The sequence below is a fragment of the Nematolebias whitei genome, chromosome 6 (genome assembly GCF_014905685.2).
Source record: "Nematolebias whitei isolate Nwh7 chromosome 6, NemWhi1, whole genome shotgun sequence".
NCBI lineage: Eukaryota > Metazoa > Chordata > Actinopteri > Cyprinodontiformes > Rivulidae > Nematolebias > Nematolebias whitei.
Window position 1 is genome coordinate 50,809,993 of NC_056503.1, and position 18,855 is coordinate 50,828,847.

An 18,855-nucleotide genomic window follows, 5' to 3' on the forward strand; every position below is an offset into this window, starting at 1 on the left:
ATCTAACGTTACACAAACACGCGTGTTTCAACACACACACGTGTAACATTACCAGACCTGTCTATAAACTAGTTGACCAAAAAAATCCAAGGTCAAGACTCCCAAACAAAATGTCGAGCTGCTCAGTCTAAATGTCAGCATTGTAGTTTGTACTTCAATCAATCAATCAATCAATCAGTCCATCAATCAGTCCATCAATCAATCAATCAGTCCATCAGTCCATCAATCAATCAATCAGTCCATCAATCAATCAGTCCATCAATCAATCAGTGGGGGAGTGGTGGCGCAGAGGTTAGAGAGGTGGGCTTGTGATCCGAAGATCGCCGGTTCACGCCCCGGCCCCGACAACATCAAAAATTGTGGGTGGGGTAGGTGAAACACCCACACTTGCCCCCACCCTCATTCGCCCCACTCTGGGCCCATGAGCAAGGCCCTTAACCCCCACCATGTGCTCCCTAAACAGGTCTCTCTTGAAAATGAGTTCTCGTGGCTCAATGAGACTAACCTGGATAAATAAAGGCTAAATGAAAAAAAAAAAAAATCAATCAGTCCATCAGTCCATCAATCAATCAATCCATCAATCCATCAATCCATCCATCCATCCATCCATCCATCCATCCATCCATCGACCAATCTTTGTCCATAACATTTCATGAGATGCAGATTTATGTTTGACACACATGATGGTTCATCATGTGAAGCTACGTTTAAACAGGACCTGCTCACCGCAGAGGGAACAAATGACTTTTGTTCCATTTATCTTCACCAGTGGAACCAGCAGTCTTCTGCCAGATGGTACCAATCTGAATAATGGTTGCAGTGGATGAGTCGGGTCGTTGTGAACCTGTAGTGACTTTTTTTCCAGAACCTGACTGTGCAGGTCTGTAGTCTCATTTGTTGATGACCAATGGTTTTACTACCTGCTTGGACCACCCAGGACAACTTGTTCCTGTCTCTGCCAAGATGTTCCCATCCCATGAGACAACATTAAAGGAAACAACACTTTCAACACTGATTACAAAGTATTTTGTTTGCATTAAAGCTCCTCAGCTTATACAGAAGGTGGAAACGCTGTCTGGGTTTTTGTAAATACAGTCAGTGTTGGGGTCAAAGGTCAACTTGTCAATTATTGTTCCGAGGTATTTAAATTCAGTCACCTGCTCTACTTCCTGCGCTTTTATAACAGAAGATCTGAATACTGGTCTGGTGCTGGCTGCTCCCCATAGACCCCCCAGACGAAGCTGCTTGGTTTTACTGACATTAAGGTCCAGAAAACTGTCATCAGACCAGTCAGAGAGCTGGTCGATGAGCTGGGAGTAGGAGGGACTGTTGGTGTCTTTCAGAGCAGCAACTAGAGCCATGTCATCAGCAGACTCAAACCAACCAGGATGCAGAGGGATGTGCGATGGGAGGAGTCAGATTTCACGTGTTACTACACAGCAGGTGACCAAACAAAGGACCTCAGGCCGTAACACCCACCCTCCTACAATACACTTTAATTAAGTCAGAGTCAGTCAGAGTCAGAGTTTCTTTATTGTCATTCGCACCTCATGTGGTACATGTGGTGGAGCGAAATTATGTACACAGGGTCCCAGTTACATCCAACAATAAAATGTATAAGAAAAACAGTAATAACATCTAAGATATGAACTAAGAAAAACATCAACTAAATATACACTAAGCACTCATAACATAAAACATTGAACATCACTTAACATCACACATCAATTAAGCTGTCGAAATAAAGGTTGAATGAATGAATCCAAACATGTTCATGAACTCTGTTGCTATTGTTACTCCTAGCTGCAGATCCTTTAGTTACAGAAGTATGACTGCTGCCATCTACAAACGCATACTGTCTGGGTTTGAGTATCAAGTAAATAAATCAGTATTCACTTTGGGGGCAGCCATGGTCCTTAAATACAGCCGGGGGCTCGTTAGAGAGATGAGTGACAGCTGAGGAGGAGAAACTCCTCCCTGCCACAGACGGTGAGAAACAGAACATGCACCATTAGGCTCAGATTTGATGTGAGAGTACTTTAGACTGGTCTACCCTCAGAGCACTAACTGGTTGTATTTAAAACATCTGGAATCAAGTCTGTTAGCAAAATATTTATATGCAATATGCATTTCTTCAAGGAATCCTAGGCCTTTAATTTTGCATGAATCAACTCTCAGGATCTGAAAATGATCTGCATGCGCTTGAACGGTTGCCACATTTAGATTTCTGCCATGTTTGTTATAACTTCCTGTCTTCACTTCAGTTGTTATAACGTTCAATAAAGAGCATGAAGTCTTTTCTATGAAGATCTGACAGACTGCATCTTCTCACAGGACGCTCAGAAAGCGTCTGTACGTTCATAAGTGAGCTCCAAACCTCAGCCAGATTCAGTTCTAGAAGTGCTGAGATGACTCGCAGCATGAGGATGGGGGCAGAGAGTTGCAACAGAATGTGAGGCGACATGAAACAAAGGAGGGAAATGAAAGTGTCGAGCCTCCATCAGAGCAGCACAGCCAGAACAAGCTGTCAGACAGGCGTTAATGAAACGAGAGAATATTCTGCCGAGTACAGCAGGAGGAGCTTTTACTAGTCTTCATGAATCTCACTGATACAAAGTGTCATCGTCTCTGCCAACGTGTTGCCAGCAGACCGTCCTCGCTGTCGTCAGTGTACTCTGCTGAAGCACGTTCCATGGCTCCTCCCCCAGACAATCTGGAATGAAACTGATGCCATTTCCTGCATTTTGGTGTATTTGATCAGGTTGTTAAACATTTAATTAAACTGATTAAAAACAGGTCTCTCTTGTAACTGACGAGGATCAATGAGACCAACAACCTGTAAAGGTCGAATTGAAATGACTATTTTAGAGAGCAACAACAATTAACAAGCCTGTGTGTGAATGTAGCTCCGATTCTGTCGAGCGTCCCCCCCACACACACACACTCACACACACTGTCTGACCCGAACTCTGCTGAATTCAGTCCTGCGTGTTCTGCTACAATCTCAATTGCCACTCCTTCTGTTGTCCAGCTAAGGACACTCCATCCATCCATTTATTTTAGATAATAAATCGCCTTTCCAACATTTTGATTGCTCTTATTTTGACTAATTAGTGCCGTTGTTTCGATACATGATGTTAATATACATAAAATATTTCACTTTTTTTTCTTTAAGCTTATTTATTATGTCTGAAATGTTGTGCACGGCGGTGATGTATGCAGGAGTTCTGACACAGCAGTTGTGCGCACGTCCTGCAGAGCCGTCTGGAGACGCTGTGCGTAAAGTCTGAGGGCGCAGCTGAAGGAGGACGAAGACGCTCCCCGCGGGACATGCAGTCCACGTCTCTGCTGGGAGGAGCGTGGTGCGGCCGGAACATCCACTCCACAGACTGGGCAACGTCTCCGCTCGTTGTATTTTTAACAAATAATCAAAATAGAAATGCACGATGACTTTGGACTTTTAGGGGCGGAGGTTTGAGTTGCCTGATCCGAGCGGTCAAAATGAGAGCGTTTCCTGATCTTGTTCCAGCAGGATCCAGCTCAAATTAACCACTGCACTGAACCCCCATTGCCTCCGATGCGCGTCTCATCTGTGTCCGAATGTGATAAAGCTCTGACTGTTCTTTTTATAGATCTAGTAGAGTGCTGTATGAATGAGTAAATGAGGACACAGATTGTTGTAAAGTGTGTGAGTATCTCAATAAGGTAGAAAAACGCTGGATAAGTACAGTCCATTTACCATTTGTTAAAACTTTACCATTCCTATCTTTAACAAGTCTAACCTGCTGCACAGGTTCCTGTTTTTAGTTTTCTAAATCGCCTTGTAATCTAGCTGGGTTTTTTCACTGCTATTCTTCTTGATTGTCCTTTTGGTTGTTCTTTTGTTTTGATTTGTAAAAAGAACAAACTAATTTAAATGTGTATGCCTCTTTCATGACCATCTGTTGTTGTTCATTGTTGTCATCCTGATGCTGCTCAATAATCCAGGTAGAAAAGTCTAAAAAAGTTAAATCTGGTCCTCTGGACATTAAAAAAACAAAACAGCAAAACAACAACAACAAAAAAAATGTAGAAATGTTTCGTCTTCCATCCAAAAGACTTCTTCAGTCTGAGGAATGTTTATTTATAAGACTGAGCTGAATACAGCACCTCAGACTGAGGAAGTCTTTCGGATGGAAGACGAAACGTTTCTACATTTTTTTGTTGTTTTGCTGTTTTTTTTTTTTTGTTTTTGTTTTTTTCCAGAGGACCACATTTAACTTTTTTACATTGTTGTCATCATTCTTTGTTAAATCAGGTCTCTCTTGTAAATGAGTCCTCGAGGCTCAATGGGATTAACCTGTAGAAATAAAAGTTGAATGAACTTCATTTCCAGCCTGATCCCTCTGTCTCTCCAATCGGTACAAGTCCTTCTCGACCTCTTTAGTGTCCAGTCTCCCATACAACTCATCATACGTCTTCTGCTTTGTCTTAGCTACCTCCCTCTTTGCTCTGCGTCCCATCTCCTTATATTCCTGTCTCCTCTCTTCAGTCCTCTCACTGTCATGTTTCTTCTTGTCTAACCTCTTTCTTTGAACGGTGTCCTGCACTTCACTATTCCACCACCAGGTTTCCTGATCATCCATTCTCTGTCCAGATGACGCACCAAGTACCTTCCTACCTGTCTCTCTAATTACTGTTGCTGTAGTAGTCCAGTCATCTGGAAGCTCTTTCTTACCACCCAGAGCCTTTAACAGCTCCTCTCTGAATTTCTCACATCGTTCTTCCTTCTTCATCTTCCACCATTTGGTCTTCTTCTCTGATTTAACTCTTTTTCTCGTCTTCACAACAACAGTCATTCTACACACAACCATTCGATGCTGTCTGGCCACGCTCTCCCCTGCCACAACCTTACAGTCTCCCTCAGGTTTCCTCTTCTACACAGAATGTAGTCGACCTGCGTACTCCTTCCTCCACTCTTATAGGTCACTCTATGTTCCTCCCTCTGTTGGAAACAGGTGTTGACTACAGCCATTTCCATTCTTTTGGTAAAATCCACCACCATCTGTCCTTCCTGGTTTCTTTCCTTGACACCAAACCTACCCATCACTTCCTCATCCTCTGTTTCCTTCACCAACATGTCCATTCAGGTCTGCTCCCATCACCACTCTCTCCTCCCTGGGAATACTCTCTATCACTTCATCCAGATCTTTACAAAATGTATCTTTCTCCTCCTCATCACATCCAACCTGTGGAGCATAACCACTGATGTTTAGCATCAGACCTTCTACTTCTACCTTCAGACACATCACCTTATCTGACACTCTTTTTACCTCTACTACATTCTTTATCAACTCCTCCTTCAGGACCACCCCTAATCCAAGTCTCTTTCTATCCACACCATGGTGAAACAGTTTGAACCCTGCTCCAATGCTGCGAGCCTTGCTGCCCTTCCACTTGGTCTCTTGGACACATAAAACATCTACCTTCCTTCTCAGCATCATGTCAGCCAGCTCTCTACCTTTGCCTGTCATTGTCCCCACATTTAGAGTTGCAACCCTCAGTCCTACATTCTTCACTTTCCTCTTCTCCTCTGACTCCTGACATGTTTCCCTCCTCGTGGTCTTCCACTAACAGCAGCACAGTTTCCTCCGGCACCCTGTTTGTCAACAGCATCGGTGGCGTCGTTGTTAACCCAGGCCTCGACTGATCCGGTGGTTTCACTTTGATGAACTCACATTATAGTTTTGACGGAAGTGTTTTACATGGGATGTCCTTCCTGACACAACCCCCACCATTTACCCGGGTTTGGGGCCAGAACCAGAGACACACTGTCTTGTGCTGGTTTAGTCTAAAGCAGATACAACTCCATTATTAAAACTGCAGAATTCTCTCTGATGCTGAAATCATTTGTTTGTGTCTTCTTCTCTTCAGTCTTTCTGAATCCTGATTTCTCATTTTGTTCATGCAGAAGTTGCTCGTAACGACACCTGCCCTGAGCTCCCTGAGATTTCTAATGGCTGGAAAAGTTCTTCTCACCCAGACCTGGTTCAGGGCACCGTGGTGACCTACCAGTGTTATCCAGGTTACCAGGTCGTGGGTTCTGAGCTGCTCTCGTGTCAGTGGGACCTCACCTGGAGTGGCGACTTCCCGAGCTGCGAGAGAGGTGAAATACTTGTACAACATTTCACTGTCCTGTGTCCTGACCAAACGCTGGAGTAACAAGAATGTTGTCAAACTGTGGGAGCCTGAACACCTCGTTCTGAAGTACTGGGAGGTTGTTTCCAATTCTATGAATACATTTGTTTTTGTTTAAATTACTGATTTTTGTCCTACGAGTTACATTCATTAAAAAAATAAAAAATCACCTGACTTTGTCAGTAAGTAAGGTTTAAGGTGGACATCTTAATGTGTTTAGGCTGTCCACATGAAAACACAAGGGTGGCGTTTCAATATTTTTAACTCTTGAACCCATTTTCAAATAATACTGTTTTGGGGCTCCAAAAATAAAAAAATTCTGTGGACACAAAGTACATGTAAGATGTGCAAAAAGAGAAACGGTTAGCTGTTGTAAATTATTGAAATGGTCAGGAGTTTAGTTTGACAGGATGCAGCAGGTCCGTCTTTATTTCTGACAGTGATGATGATGATGATGTTTTCTACCTTTCAGTCCACTCAGTTCCTCCTGACACTCCTGGACCATTACCCAGTCTCTCCCTTTACCTGTTCACCAACCACATGCCAACACAACCCCTAACCACATACAGAGCTCTCTGTTTACTGGTCGGTCTACGTTCCTCCCCTCACCTCTGGTCATGAACTCTGGTAGAGACTGAAAGAATGAGATCGTGGATACAGGAGGTTGAAATGAGTTTCCTCTGCAGAGCTGGACTCTCCCTGAGAGACATGGTGAGAAGTTCAGTTATCAGGAGAGACTCAGAGTAGAACCACTGCTCCTCCACATCCAGAGGAGATGTTGAGGTGGTTCAGACATCTGAAGACCCAGAACACGTTGGAGAAACGTCTCTCAGTTGGTCTGGGAACACCTTGGAGTCCTCCCAGAAGAGCTGGAAGAGGCTGTGGAGAGAGATGTCTGGACCTTCCTGCTCAAGATGCTGCCCCGAGACCCGACTCAGGAACAAGATGATGGATAGGTTAGGAACAAGTGAGTTATTCACTCATTACAAGTTAGATCTATGAACAGTGGAAGAAAGTCAAGTTTTTTAGTTCTTGTTTTTGTTGGAAGCCTGAGCTCTGTATGTGGTGAGGGGAGGAACATAGACCGACCAGTGAACAGAGAACTTTGTCTTACAGCTCAGCGGACCAGCACAGGGTCCACAATACTGCAGACGCTGCACCAGTCCATCTGTCGATCTCGTGCTCCATTCTTCCCACACTCTTGAGCAAAACCCAGAGATACTTGAACTCCTCCAGTTGAGGCAGAACCTCACCCTCGACCTGAAGAGAACAATCCACCCTTTTCCGACTGAGGACCACGGCCTCAGATTTGAAGGTGCTGGTTCTCGTCCATTCATGGAACAGAGATGGACTCCTGAGGCCACTGAACCGGACTCCCTCCTCCCCGCCTGTTCCCAACCCAAACAATAAAATCTATAAAGTTTGTTTTTGTGCATGATTGGTTGCAAACTTTTGGGGGACGACTTCTAGCCAGAGTGTTTGACAAAATAAGAATTGATTTACTGTAAACCGTGTTTTGGTTTTCCAGTTAAAACTAAATATATACCGTATTTTTACCGTATTTTTACCGTATTTTTCAGCCTATAAGTCGCAGGTTTTTTGCATAATTTACATGCCCTGCAACTCGTACACCGAGGCTTCGTATTTATGGATTTTACCACTTTATTAGACATAACTGGACTGATGCGACTTACAGGGCGCTGCAACGCGTACGGTGGAAAATATAGTTTATATAAAAGTTACAACAAAAACCAGCATCTACTAATGAACCTTTGTTTCTGTGTGTACTCAGTGGTCTCTTGCCGTGATCCTGGACCAGTGGAGAACAGCAGGCGAGTTCTATCTGGTCCCCATTTGAACGTGGGGGCGACGATCCAGTATGTCTGCAACAAGGGCTTCAGTCTGTCTGGGAACAGCCTGCTCACCTGTTTCAGCCGAGGATCCTCAGGCCCCAGGTGGAACCAGAAACTTCCAAGATGCATGCGTATGTACCGAAGTGTTTCCTGGAATGAGAGAATTGTGCATGGGCTCCTTCACACAGTACGATGACCTCCTGTGCTCTTCATAACCAAACCAACCTGTTTGATCGTGGCACACTGGTCAAACCTCCTTCACTGTGAAGGGACTCGTGATACTGCTACAGTTTTACTGTTCACTAATCTTTTTCCTGCTGTTGCCTTGGTAGGATCTCCTGCATCTTCTCCATGTTTTGTGAATTAGCAGCACATTTTCACAATAATACTAACACATGCTTAGGATTGCATCACAGCCTGGACACAACCTTCTCAGACCAGCTCAGATCGAACTAGAAGATCACCACACTTCCACAATGCTGCAATTAACAAAGGCCTCGTGTTTGCACCTGGTTGTTTCACAACAATCACATTTTACAGAAGATTTTAAAAACGCTTCAGAACCATTGAACCCAAACGAAGGGTTAAAGATTCTTCTTCACCAGCCTGAACTTGTTGCAGCCTCACGTGTGAGCGTTTGACTCTGGAACAAAAACTTTTAATATTCATGACAAACCTGAGCCAACATGCTGCATCTACCGTCAGCAGAGCGCTTTCACTGTGCACAAAATATGAAATCACACTGATGGAATATGTCAGAGCTGTAATCCATGACTTGCACAGATCCCTTGGGTTTCTTGTGTCATGAGATCTGACGCCAAAGTCCTGAATGTGAACCAGGGCTTCCAGAGGGAAACCAGGAACCAGAGGGTTTCAGCCTGTGAGGGGACAGTCTTAACCCTAAAATGATTTTTTTTTAATAAAAGTTAAAATTCATGATATAATTTTTGTTTTATAAAATCGCCCCCAATGGCTGGATAAAAAACATCCTTCGTACAAATGTGAAGTGGCCCATGAGCCACCAGTTGATGCTCATTGTTGCAGCAGGTTTTGCGGCTCTAGACCCATTCTTTTTCGTAAGTTCAGGGTATAAATGGCTCTTTAGATCTAAAAGGTTGCAGACTCCTGCTCTACACCGTCCAGAACCCCAACATGCTGCTGCCATCCATCTGACACTTCAAAAAGCTGCACTTAGGTCGGTCTAATAGAACCTGACTGCAAACATTATGCAGTTTACTAAACTTAATGAAAAGTTTCTATCAGCTGCAGTCTGAGCTATAGCAGCGTCAGGATGACAGACTGCAGCACGTAACCACTGAACCACTGCTCCATCATGTTACAAAATATTAGTATAAACTATGTCCACACAGCTGTCTCACAACGAACCCTTTAAATGTTAATGTTCTGCTGCCCTTGGGTCTAAAGTGACTTCTTTCGATCTCATTTTTAAAGTTTGACCTCCTGGATTATTTTAGAAGATTAAGATGAGTTTTTTTACAAAGTACTTTTTGCATATTAAATCTAACTTCAAGAGGTTATTTATATCTAAAACAAGTTTACATGTAATCTTTTATATGGGTTTCCCTCACGTTGGTTTAAAACCCTGCCATGACAGAATGAGCCGAGTGTGGGCGGACTTTCTCGGCAACATCTTCAGGTGAACGTCTCATCAGGCTCCTCGTTACCTGTGGCAGTGGGATAATCCATCAAGGGTTTTAGGTCCGCGCAGTCTGTAGTGAGGCTGTGGTGGTTTGTTCCGGTGACTGAGGATCTGTGGTGATGGGCTTAGCTTGGTCAAGAAGTCGGAGCAGGACTGGCCGTGCAGGCCTCATGTCCAGCCATCATCCTGGCATGGTCATGGAAACAAGCGTGAGCAGATGTGATGTTTGTGACGGTGGCATCAGGCAGTGCAGGGCTCCGTCTCTTGGTGGCTCAAGAGTGGTGCCAGGGTGGGTGTGAACATGGTGCGTGCACAAGAAAGTGTCTGGAAACTGTAAGAAATTGGTGTAAAACCCAATATGGTGAGTGCTTAGAGTGCAGCAGCATCCTGTTAGCCTCACACTGAAGGAGTTTTTATTTTTCAAATTTGCTGTTATCCATCATCCATCCATCCATCCATCTCTTCACCTGAAGCTATTTCCTGTCTCCAACAGTCATTTGGCCAGGAGCAGGGACACCTGGACATGACTCCAGTCCATCACAGGCCACAGAGAGACACACACGAGACATCCACTCTCTCACCTCACTAACATGCATGTTCTGATCTGTGGAAGTAAAGTGCCTGGAGAAAGCTCGTGCATGCATGGAGATGACATGTAAATTCCACAGGAAAAGCCACAGCCAGTTTTGAACTGGCAACATTCCTGCTGTGAGGCACCCGCTCTAACCACTGCACCTCTGTTCCATCAGACACAGTTTAATCTGGAGCTTGTGTTCATCTGTGAATGTATAAATTAATGAATTTAAAAAGCTGCTGAAATGTTCCCAGTGTATCTGAATGAAGCTTAAATAAAGTTTGATATTTCAAAAGCCAAACCACACGGCAGGATACGTCATGGATCCATGGGGAGTTTGGAAACTGATGTCTTTCTGTATCGTCTCAGGAGGACGCCGAAGGTATTTATATAATTGGAACCATGATAGCAGGGTTTCTGCTTTTTGGCATCAGCAGATTTCTGTGTTATCATCTATTGAAGAAGACAGCAGCAGCAGTTTCAGCCATGGAAACACTGCAGAGTCTGTGTCAAGGTTTGGTTCGTGCTTCGAGTACTCAAAATCAGCTGATTTACGAGCTAAACCATAAGATGGAAGCGATTTGTGAGAATCACAGTCCACCTGTGGCTTTGGGACTCGCCAGCATGTTGGGGATGACCTTGGTGGAGGCTCATGAGCACGGACCAGTGGAATGCCCACTAATCTGACCATTTTGGATCAAAAGTACCAGCAGGACTCAAGGATGACAAGAAAAAACAGTCTGCCTGAAAAAATCAACAGTTGTGGGTTATCTGAATCAGACTCCCCCGTTTGGCCTCGAAACAGGCCGACTTATCAAATTTCTGTCTATAACTCCCCCCCACACACACCACCACCACCACCAGCTGACCAACATCTTATCAGGACTATGGACTATCTGCTGGAAGTGCTTCATGGACAAATCTCTGTCTTGTCATCAGATGCATGTAATGTGTTCATAAATGTGCTGCTGGAAGAGTTTTATGATGTTTTAAATCGTGTCCTGAGAAGAACAAGATTTGAAGAAATCTTTTTTGTAACACCACTATCCTCATGGCCTTTTCACCTTTTCTATCTAAAAAGTATTCTGGAAAAGGATAAGGGGCCGGGGTCTCAGGAGCAGCAGCCACGTGCACTCCCTCCATCTTTTGGACGACTCTACGAACATAGTTTAGTTTGGTAGTTTTTTAGTTTAGTAGTAGTAGTAAACATAGTTTAGTTTAGTAGAGTTTAAAACTTTGCAATTAAGTCTTGGTATTAACTCTGTCCTTGGTATAGCCGGTTAGCATAATGTCTTATGAACAGATTTTATTAAAGTAATTATTAACATGTACATTCACAACTAATTAACTTTTGAATGTAATCCAAGTCAAGATGGCCACCTCTTCCATTCCACACTGATCCACACATTTAATTTAATTTGAAGTAGCAGCATATTAACATTGAAATATATTTATTTTCAGTTATTTTTCATGTTTACCTTCAGCGGAGACGTTTGAGCCATGCAGCCACCCAGGAGCCCCCACCCATGGGAGTCCAAGCTCCAAGAAGCTCCACTTCCAGGCTGGAGAGACTCTGAAGTTCTCCTGCCAGGCTGGACACCAGCTCCTGGGTGAGCCCGTTCTCCACTGTGTTCCTGGACACCCATCTGAGTGGAGTGGACTGCCACCTGTCTGTGAAGGTGAGGAACTGTCAGGACCATCACGTGCCTGAATCATCTGTCAGGGAAGATGATTCAACAAGGTTCACAGTGAAGATGATTTTATGACGCTAGAATGATTTCCTCATCAGTTGATGTTAGTGGGCTCCTTGGACAACTTGTTTGTAAATAAAAACAAACATTTCATCCATCGGGTTATTTTCATTGTGAAATTCAAAAGATAAATAATTTACTGACAAACACAATGGACTTAAAAACAGATCATTTATGTGTTAGACGTGTAACTTGTAGAGCGGGTGCATGTCCAACAGTTGCTGTGCAACAGGTAAATCTTAGTGTAAAGAGAACGGGACTTTTATGTTTCAGTCTGAAAAACATTTCACTTTTCATCCAATAAAATTTTACTGATTCAGTTTGTTGTAATTTGAAGCGTATGTGTCGTCTGAAGACATTTTTCAAAGCGTTGCCTTCATCACCTAAAAGCAGTTTATGGCATCTTGACTTGAACTGGTTTGAAACAGCATCGTGACTTAAAGGCTTAGCCCTCCTTGAAGAAATACCACGTTTCATGACGAGTGTCAGACTACGATGGTCTTGTGCTAAAGAATGACATTCATATGGTCAAACCTTCAATTTGTGCAATCTCATGTGGACTTGTGCCTTGCATCTAGGAAATGATGTGATGTGGATGTGTCAGCTGCTGCCACAACACAGCTCAGCTCAGTATCTTTAACATTCACATTCTTGTGTAGGCCAAAGTTAATTAGCTGTAGTGGTCATCTTGAATTTAATTGACCTCAAAAGTTAACCAGTTGTAGACGTTAACCAGTAAATACTTTCTGAAAGTTTTTGTTTATGGACTGTACCTATACAGCTCCTTTCTTTCTGATCAGGACTCTCAAAGCTCCACAACCTGTGTCCCATTCATACGTGACTCCACTGCATCTGTACAGAGACTAATCAGAGCTTCATCACATTCAGACACTGATGGGACACACATCAGAAACAGTGAGGGGTTCAGTGTCTTGCCCAGGGACACTTCAGCATGTGACTGCTGGTGGAATCGAACCCCCAACCCTCCCACTGGAGGATGACTGCTCCAACCACTCAGCCACAGCTGCCCCCCGCCTGTTTATGAGAGAACCTGCAGACACTAGTCAGTGTTTTTACACATACTGTAGTTCAAGTTTCTTTATCATCAGTCTCCTCACATGTGGTACACGAGGTCGAACAAAATTATTCATTCAACCTTTATTTCTACAGGTTAATCCCATTGAGCCTCAGGGACTCATTTACAAGAGAGACCTGATTTATATACTCAGGGTCCCAGTTACACCCAAAAATATCAAGTGTAAACAGAAACAGTATAAAGATGTATACACTAAACACTAATGAAGTAAAATAATACGGTGTATTAAACAGCAGCCTGAACATCCATATTCAAGTCCAGCTAAATGATGAAGCCCACAGCTTTAGTGCCTTCCAGCACCCCGACTGACAACGCCAAGGACGCTGGGTAATCTGGACTGCTGCACAGTCAGTCACCCAAAAGGCGTGAGCAAACTGCTCTTTCATCCAACAGAAAACTGCTACGTTTAGGTGCAAAGCTGGGGGGTGGGGGGTGTATTAATAGGCCCGCAGCAGCCCAGATCCTCTCACCGTGGGCAACTCCAGAGTGGAGATTCAGTCCCTTTAAAGACACCGGTTCCAGAAGCCATGCCGTGCACCGAAGTGAGCCCGGCTCTACTACTACCTCACGTCAAGCACGAGCTCAGGCTCCTTCCCAACCAGGAGGTGGCGTCCTACATGAGTCCCTGATCCAGAGCACCAAGGCCCCCAGGGCTGCCAGCATCCACTGAACACTGCCCAACCCACAGGGAGCTCCTGCTGCAGCTGGTGGGCCTGCACGAAGGCAAAACCAGTTCAGTTCATTTATAAAGCTCCAAGTCACAACAGAAGTGATCTCAGAAACATCCATGTATAAAAATAATAAGGTGACACCATTTATCTGAGGAGCAGACTGCTTTGAGTTGAACTCCATCACTTCATTCAGGGTGAACCACCGAGCCTCTTTGGTAGGAGCCCGGTCACCAGACACTCACTTTGATTTGATGGAGGTTTCTGTTGCAGCAACCGTCATCTGAGTGTCACCTGTCCATTCTTCAACAGTGTCCATGGTGGACTTCAGGATGGAGGGAGTCCAGGTAGTGTTTGCTGCCTTCATACCCATTCTTCTCTTCATCATCATCTCTGGGATTTATCTCCACGTCTCAAAGTAAGTCAGATGAGCTGCTACAGCGAGTAAAGATGCTGAAAACATGGATCAGTTTATGGTCCTTTTAAAACTTCACAGTGGGGGAAATGTTCATATTTTGTTTATTTATGAATTGGAATCAATAAAATAAATTCAAATATTTTTAGGAATGCGTCTTGAGGATGTAAGTTCTGACAGGTTGAAGTGTTCAAGTATATCCTGATGCATGCTCATTATTAAAATTATAACTCAGTCAGTCGGACGTTTCAAGACTCTGTCTATTATGAAAAGTCTAGAAAGATTAGTTTCATGCCAGAGTTTCACATTAAGATGATTTATAATGACACTTGTCATTTATTTAAGCAAGGTTCTGTCAGTAGTTATCAGTTAGTTATCAGTTAGTTATCAGTAGTTATCAGCAGTTGTCAGCAGTTGTCAGTAGTTATCAGTTAGTTATCAGTTAATTATCAGTAGTTGTCAGTAGTTGTCAGTAGTTATCAGTAGTTATCAGTTAGTTATCAGTAGTTATCAGTAGTTATAAGTTAGTTATCAGTAGTTATCAGTAGTTATCAATTAGTTATCAGTAGTTATTAGTAGTTATCAGCTGTGACATGAGCCAGAGAACACAGAGTTTTGAAGAAAGAGGCAGAAGTCTTCATCCAGGCCGGGTTAATGGCTCGCCAAATGATTGCTAATATTTTACATTTCAAGTTTATAAAACATCTTAAACAACAAACTGATGTGAAAGAATGTTACATTAATTCATACTAAACTTCTACACTTTCGCATGATACAGTTTAGTTTGTTGGGCAAAGTGGTTAGAGCAGTCGTCCTCCAATGGGAGAGTTGGGGGTTCAATTCCACCAGCATTCACATTTTGCAGTGTCCCTGAGTGAGACACTGAACCCCCCACTGCCTCCGGTGTGTGTCCCATCAGTGTATGAATGTGATACAGCACTGATTATTCTTTGTACAGATCTAGTAGAGTGCTGTATGAATGAGGCACAGATTGTTGTAAAGAGCTTTGAGTATCTTGAGAAGACAGAAAGGAGCTGTATAGGTACAGTCCATTTACCATTTGTTGCTGTTTCCTCAACAGAGCAACGTCCATGGTGCTCTGATTATACAAGTACAGGTTTATGGTGCTGAGGCTCCTGAATGTATCAGTCCACCTGATCGGCAGGACTAGTCAGTCCAAGGTTTACTCAACTGTCGGTGGACCCACACCCGGTCTATGCTAGACATAGATTTGTGTAGTAACAAGGGCGTTGTTGGGCTGAACAAACAGCCAGTGCTTGAATCTTCCTGACAACGTTTAGACCGTTTCTCTGAAAAAGAATGAAAGACAATCAGTCCACAAATAACTGGAACTCTGTTCTGGTTATACAACGTGGTGTTGGTTCCATCCAGTCTTTCACTGTAGCAACATGCTACATACATGTCCTGTTTCCCACAATGAAAACCTGCACTTTCCATCCTGTGCTCAGGGGTCAGAAGAAGCCCCGACAGCTCTCCGTGTCCTCCAACTTACCATACCAACACATCACAGGAGCATCTAGGATGGACACGTGTGGTTCTGAGACAACGGTGAGTCCGATTCATCCAACTGGCCTGAAAGATCTGCTGCTGACTCTGCTGAGATCTTTTCACTCGAGTCTTGTTTTAAATCTGTTTCAGTTGAAGAACTGTGGTTAAAGTTATGGTCTGCAGAATAAAACATCTTGGACTGTCTCTGTACGATGTAAGAAAACCAACACCACAAGCTAATGCTAATCTAATCTTCTAATCAAGCTAATCTGTTGTATCTTACACCATGATACAAAAGATACAGGTGCTGGTCATCAAATGAGAACATCATGAAAAAGTTTATTTCAGTAATTACATTCAAAAAGTGAAACTTTTATATTATGTTCATTCATTACACACAGACTAATATATTGTTAATAAATGTTTATTTCTTTTAATGTTGATGATTATAACCGACAACTAATGAAAACCCCAAATTCATTGTCTCAAAAAATTAGAATATTACTTAAGACCAATAAAAAAATTATTTTTAGAAATGTTGTCCAACTGAAAAATATGAGCATGAAAAGTATGAACATAAAGTATGAACATAAAGTATGAACATAAAGTATGAACATGTTCAGCATCAGTACTTAGTTGTTGCTCCTTGTGTCTGGATTACTGCATCAATGCATCATGTCATGGAGTGGATCAGTCAGTGTCTCTGCTCAGGTTCTGAGAGTCCAGGTTGTTCTGATCGTGGCCTTCAGCTCTTCTGAAGTGTTGGATCTGGTGCATCACATCTTCTTCTTCACAATACTCCATAGATTTTATATGGGGTTAAGGTCTGGATGAGTTTGCTGGCCAATTAAGAACAGGGACACCATGGTCCTTAAACCAGGTACTGGTAGTTAGACACTGTGTGCAGGGGCCAAGTCCTGTTGGAAAATGAAATCTGCATCTTCATAAAGTTGGTCAGCAGCAGGAAGCAGGAAGTCTCAAAAACTTCCTGGTAGATGTCGTGTTGACCTTGGACCTCAGAAAACACAGTGGACCAACACCAGCAGATGACATGGCCCCAAACCATCACTGACTGTGGAAACTTGACACTGGACCTCAAGGAACGTGGATTCTGTGTCTCTCCTCTTCCTCCAGACTCTGGGACCTGGATTTACAAAGGAAATACAAAATGTACTTTAATCAGAGAACAGAACTTTGGACCAATCAGCAGCAGTCTCAGGCAAGACGCTCCTAATTCTGTCTCTTGTTCAAGAGTGACTTGACACAAGGAATGCAACAGCTGGAACCCATGTCTTGCATACGTCTGTGCGTGGTGGTTCTTGAAGCACTGACTCCAGCTGCAGTCCACTCTTTGTGAATCTCCCCCACATTTTGAATGGGTTTTGTTTCACCATCCTCTCCAGGGTGCAGTTATCCCTGTTGCTTGTGCACTTTTTCTACCACATCTTTTCCTGCCCTTCGCCTCTCTATTAATGTGCTTGGACACAGAGCTCTATGAACAGCCAGCCTCTTTAACAATGACCTCATGTGTCTTGCTCTCCTTGTGCAAAGTGTCGTCTTTTGGACAACTGTCCAGTCAGCAGTCTCCCCCATGATTGTGTAGCTACAGAACTAGACTGAGACCATTTAAAGACCTTTGCAGGTGTTTTGAGTTAATTATCTGATTAGAGTGTGGCACCAGGTGTCTTCAATATTGAACCTTTTCACAATATTCTAATTTTCTGAGATACTGAATTTGGGGTTTTCATTAGTTGTCAGTTATAATCATCAACATTAAAAGAAATATACATTTGAAATATATCAGTCTGTGTGTAATGAATGAATATAATATACAAGTTTCACTTTTTGAATGGGATTACTGAAATAAATCAACTTTTTCATGATATTCTAATTTTATGACCAGCACCTGTAGATTCTTGTATTTACTTACATTTCTTGAGTTTTCATTTGATCAGTTCTCCCTGTTGTTCCTCCATCTTCTCAGATTTTCTGCTTTTGCTCCGCCCACTCTCACCTGTTCCTGGTGGTCATTTCACCCAGGTGTCTCCACTTCCTCATCAGCCCTGGTCAATTTTTTATGTCTGTTCCCATTTTCACATCAGCGTGTGAGGATCGGGTTTTCTCATTAGTTTTTCTGTGTTTGTCCACCCATCCATTATCTTTACCTGCTTCTTCATTTTTGGATCGTGGGGGGGCACTGGTGTCCATATCCAGCAGTGACTGTGTGAGAGGTGGGGGACACCATAGACAGGTATCCAGTTCATCACAGGGACACCTGGACAGTAGAAAAAATGTAGAAAATGTTTGGTTTATAAAGCTGATTTTACAGTTACACTGTAAAAATTTAAACTATGGTGGATTTTTTCCAGTTTCCTCCCACCGACTAAAAACATGCATGTTAGACTGACTGGTGACTGAATTGTTCCTAGGTGAGAGAGAGAGAGTGAATGGTTGTTTGTCTTGTTTGTCTCTGTGTCCCTGTGATGGACTGGAGACCTGTCCAGGATGTCCCCCACCTCTCACACAGTGACTGCTGGACATGGACACCAGTGACCCCCATGACCCAAAAAGGAAGAAGCGAGTAAAGATGGATGGATGGATGGATGGATGGACGGACGAACGGACGGATGGATGGACGGACGGATGGATGGATGGACGGACGGATGGATGGATGGACGGATGGATGGATGGATGGATGGATGGACGGACGGATGAACGGACGGATGGATGGATGGTGGATGGATGATGCATGTCTGTGTCCAGTGTGCTGTTGTTAATGTATAAAACTCAGTTTAACTCTTTCAGGTTGTTTGGGCAGTTTTTGATTTGAGAAACTTTTGACTGAAATTGTCTTTTTCTTTTTTTTTTCTTTGTTTACAGGAAACCAGAGAATATGACATTTCAATTTAAAGACTCCAGTGTCTGTGAGCGTGAGTGTGTGCGTGAGTGTGTGCACGTGTGCGTGCGTGCGTGAGTGTGTGCACGTGTGTTGCAGAATCAGCATAATGACGCCTGCTCAGCGCTCCTAATGCTCGCTCCCTCTGGGACTCTGACTTCTTCACCCAGTTTTGAGTCCATTAGAGTCGATGATCCTCCCTTTACTCACTCATCAGAGGACCTGCTGCTCATCAGAGGACCTGCTGCTCATCAGA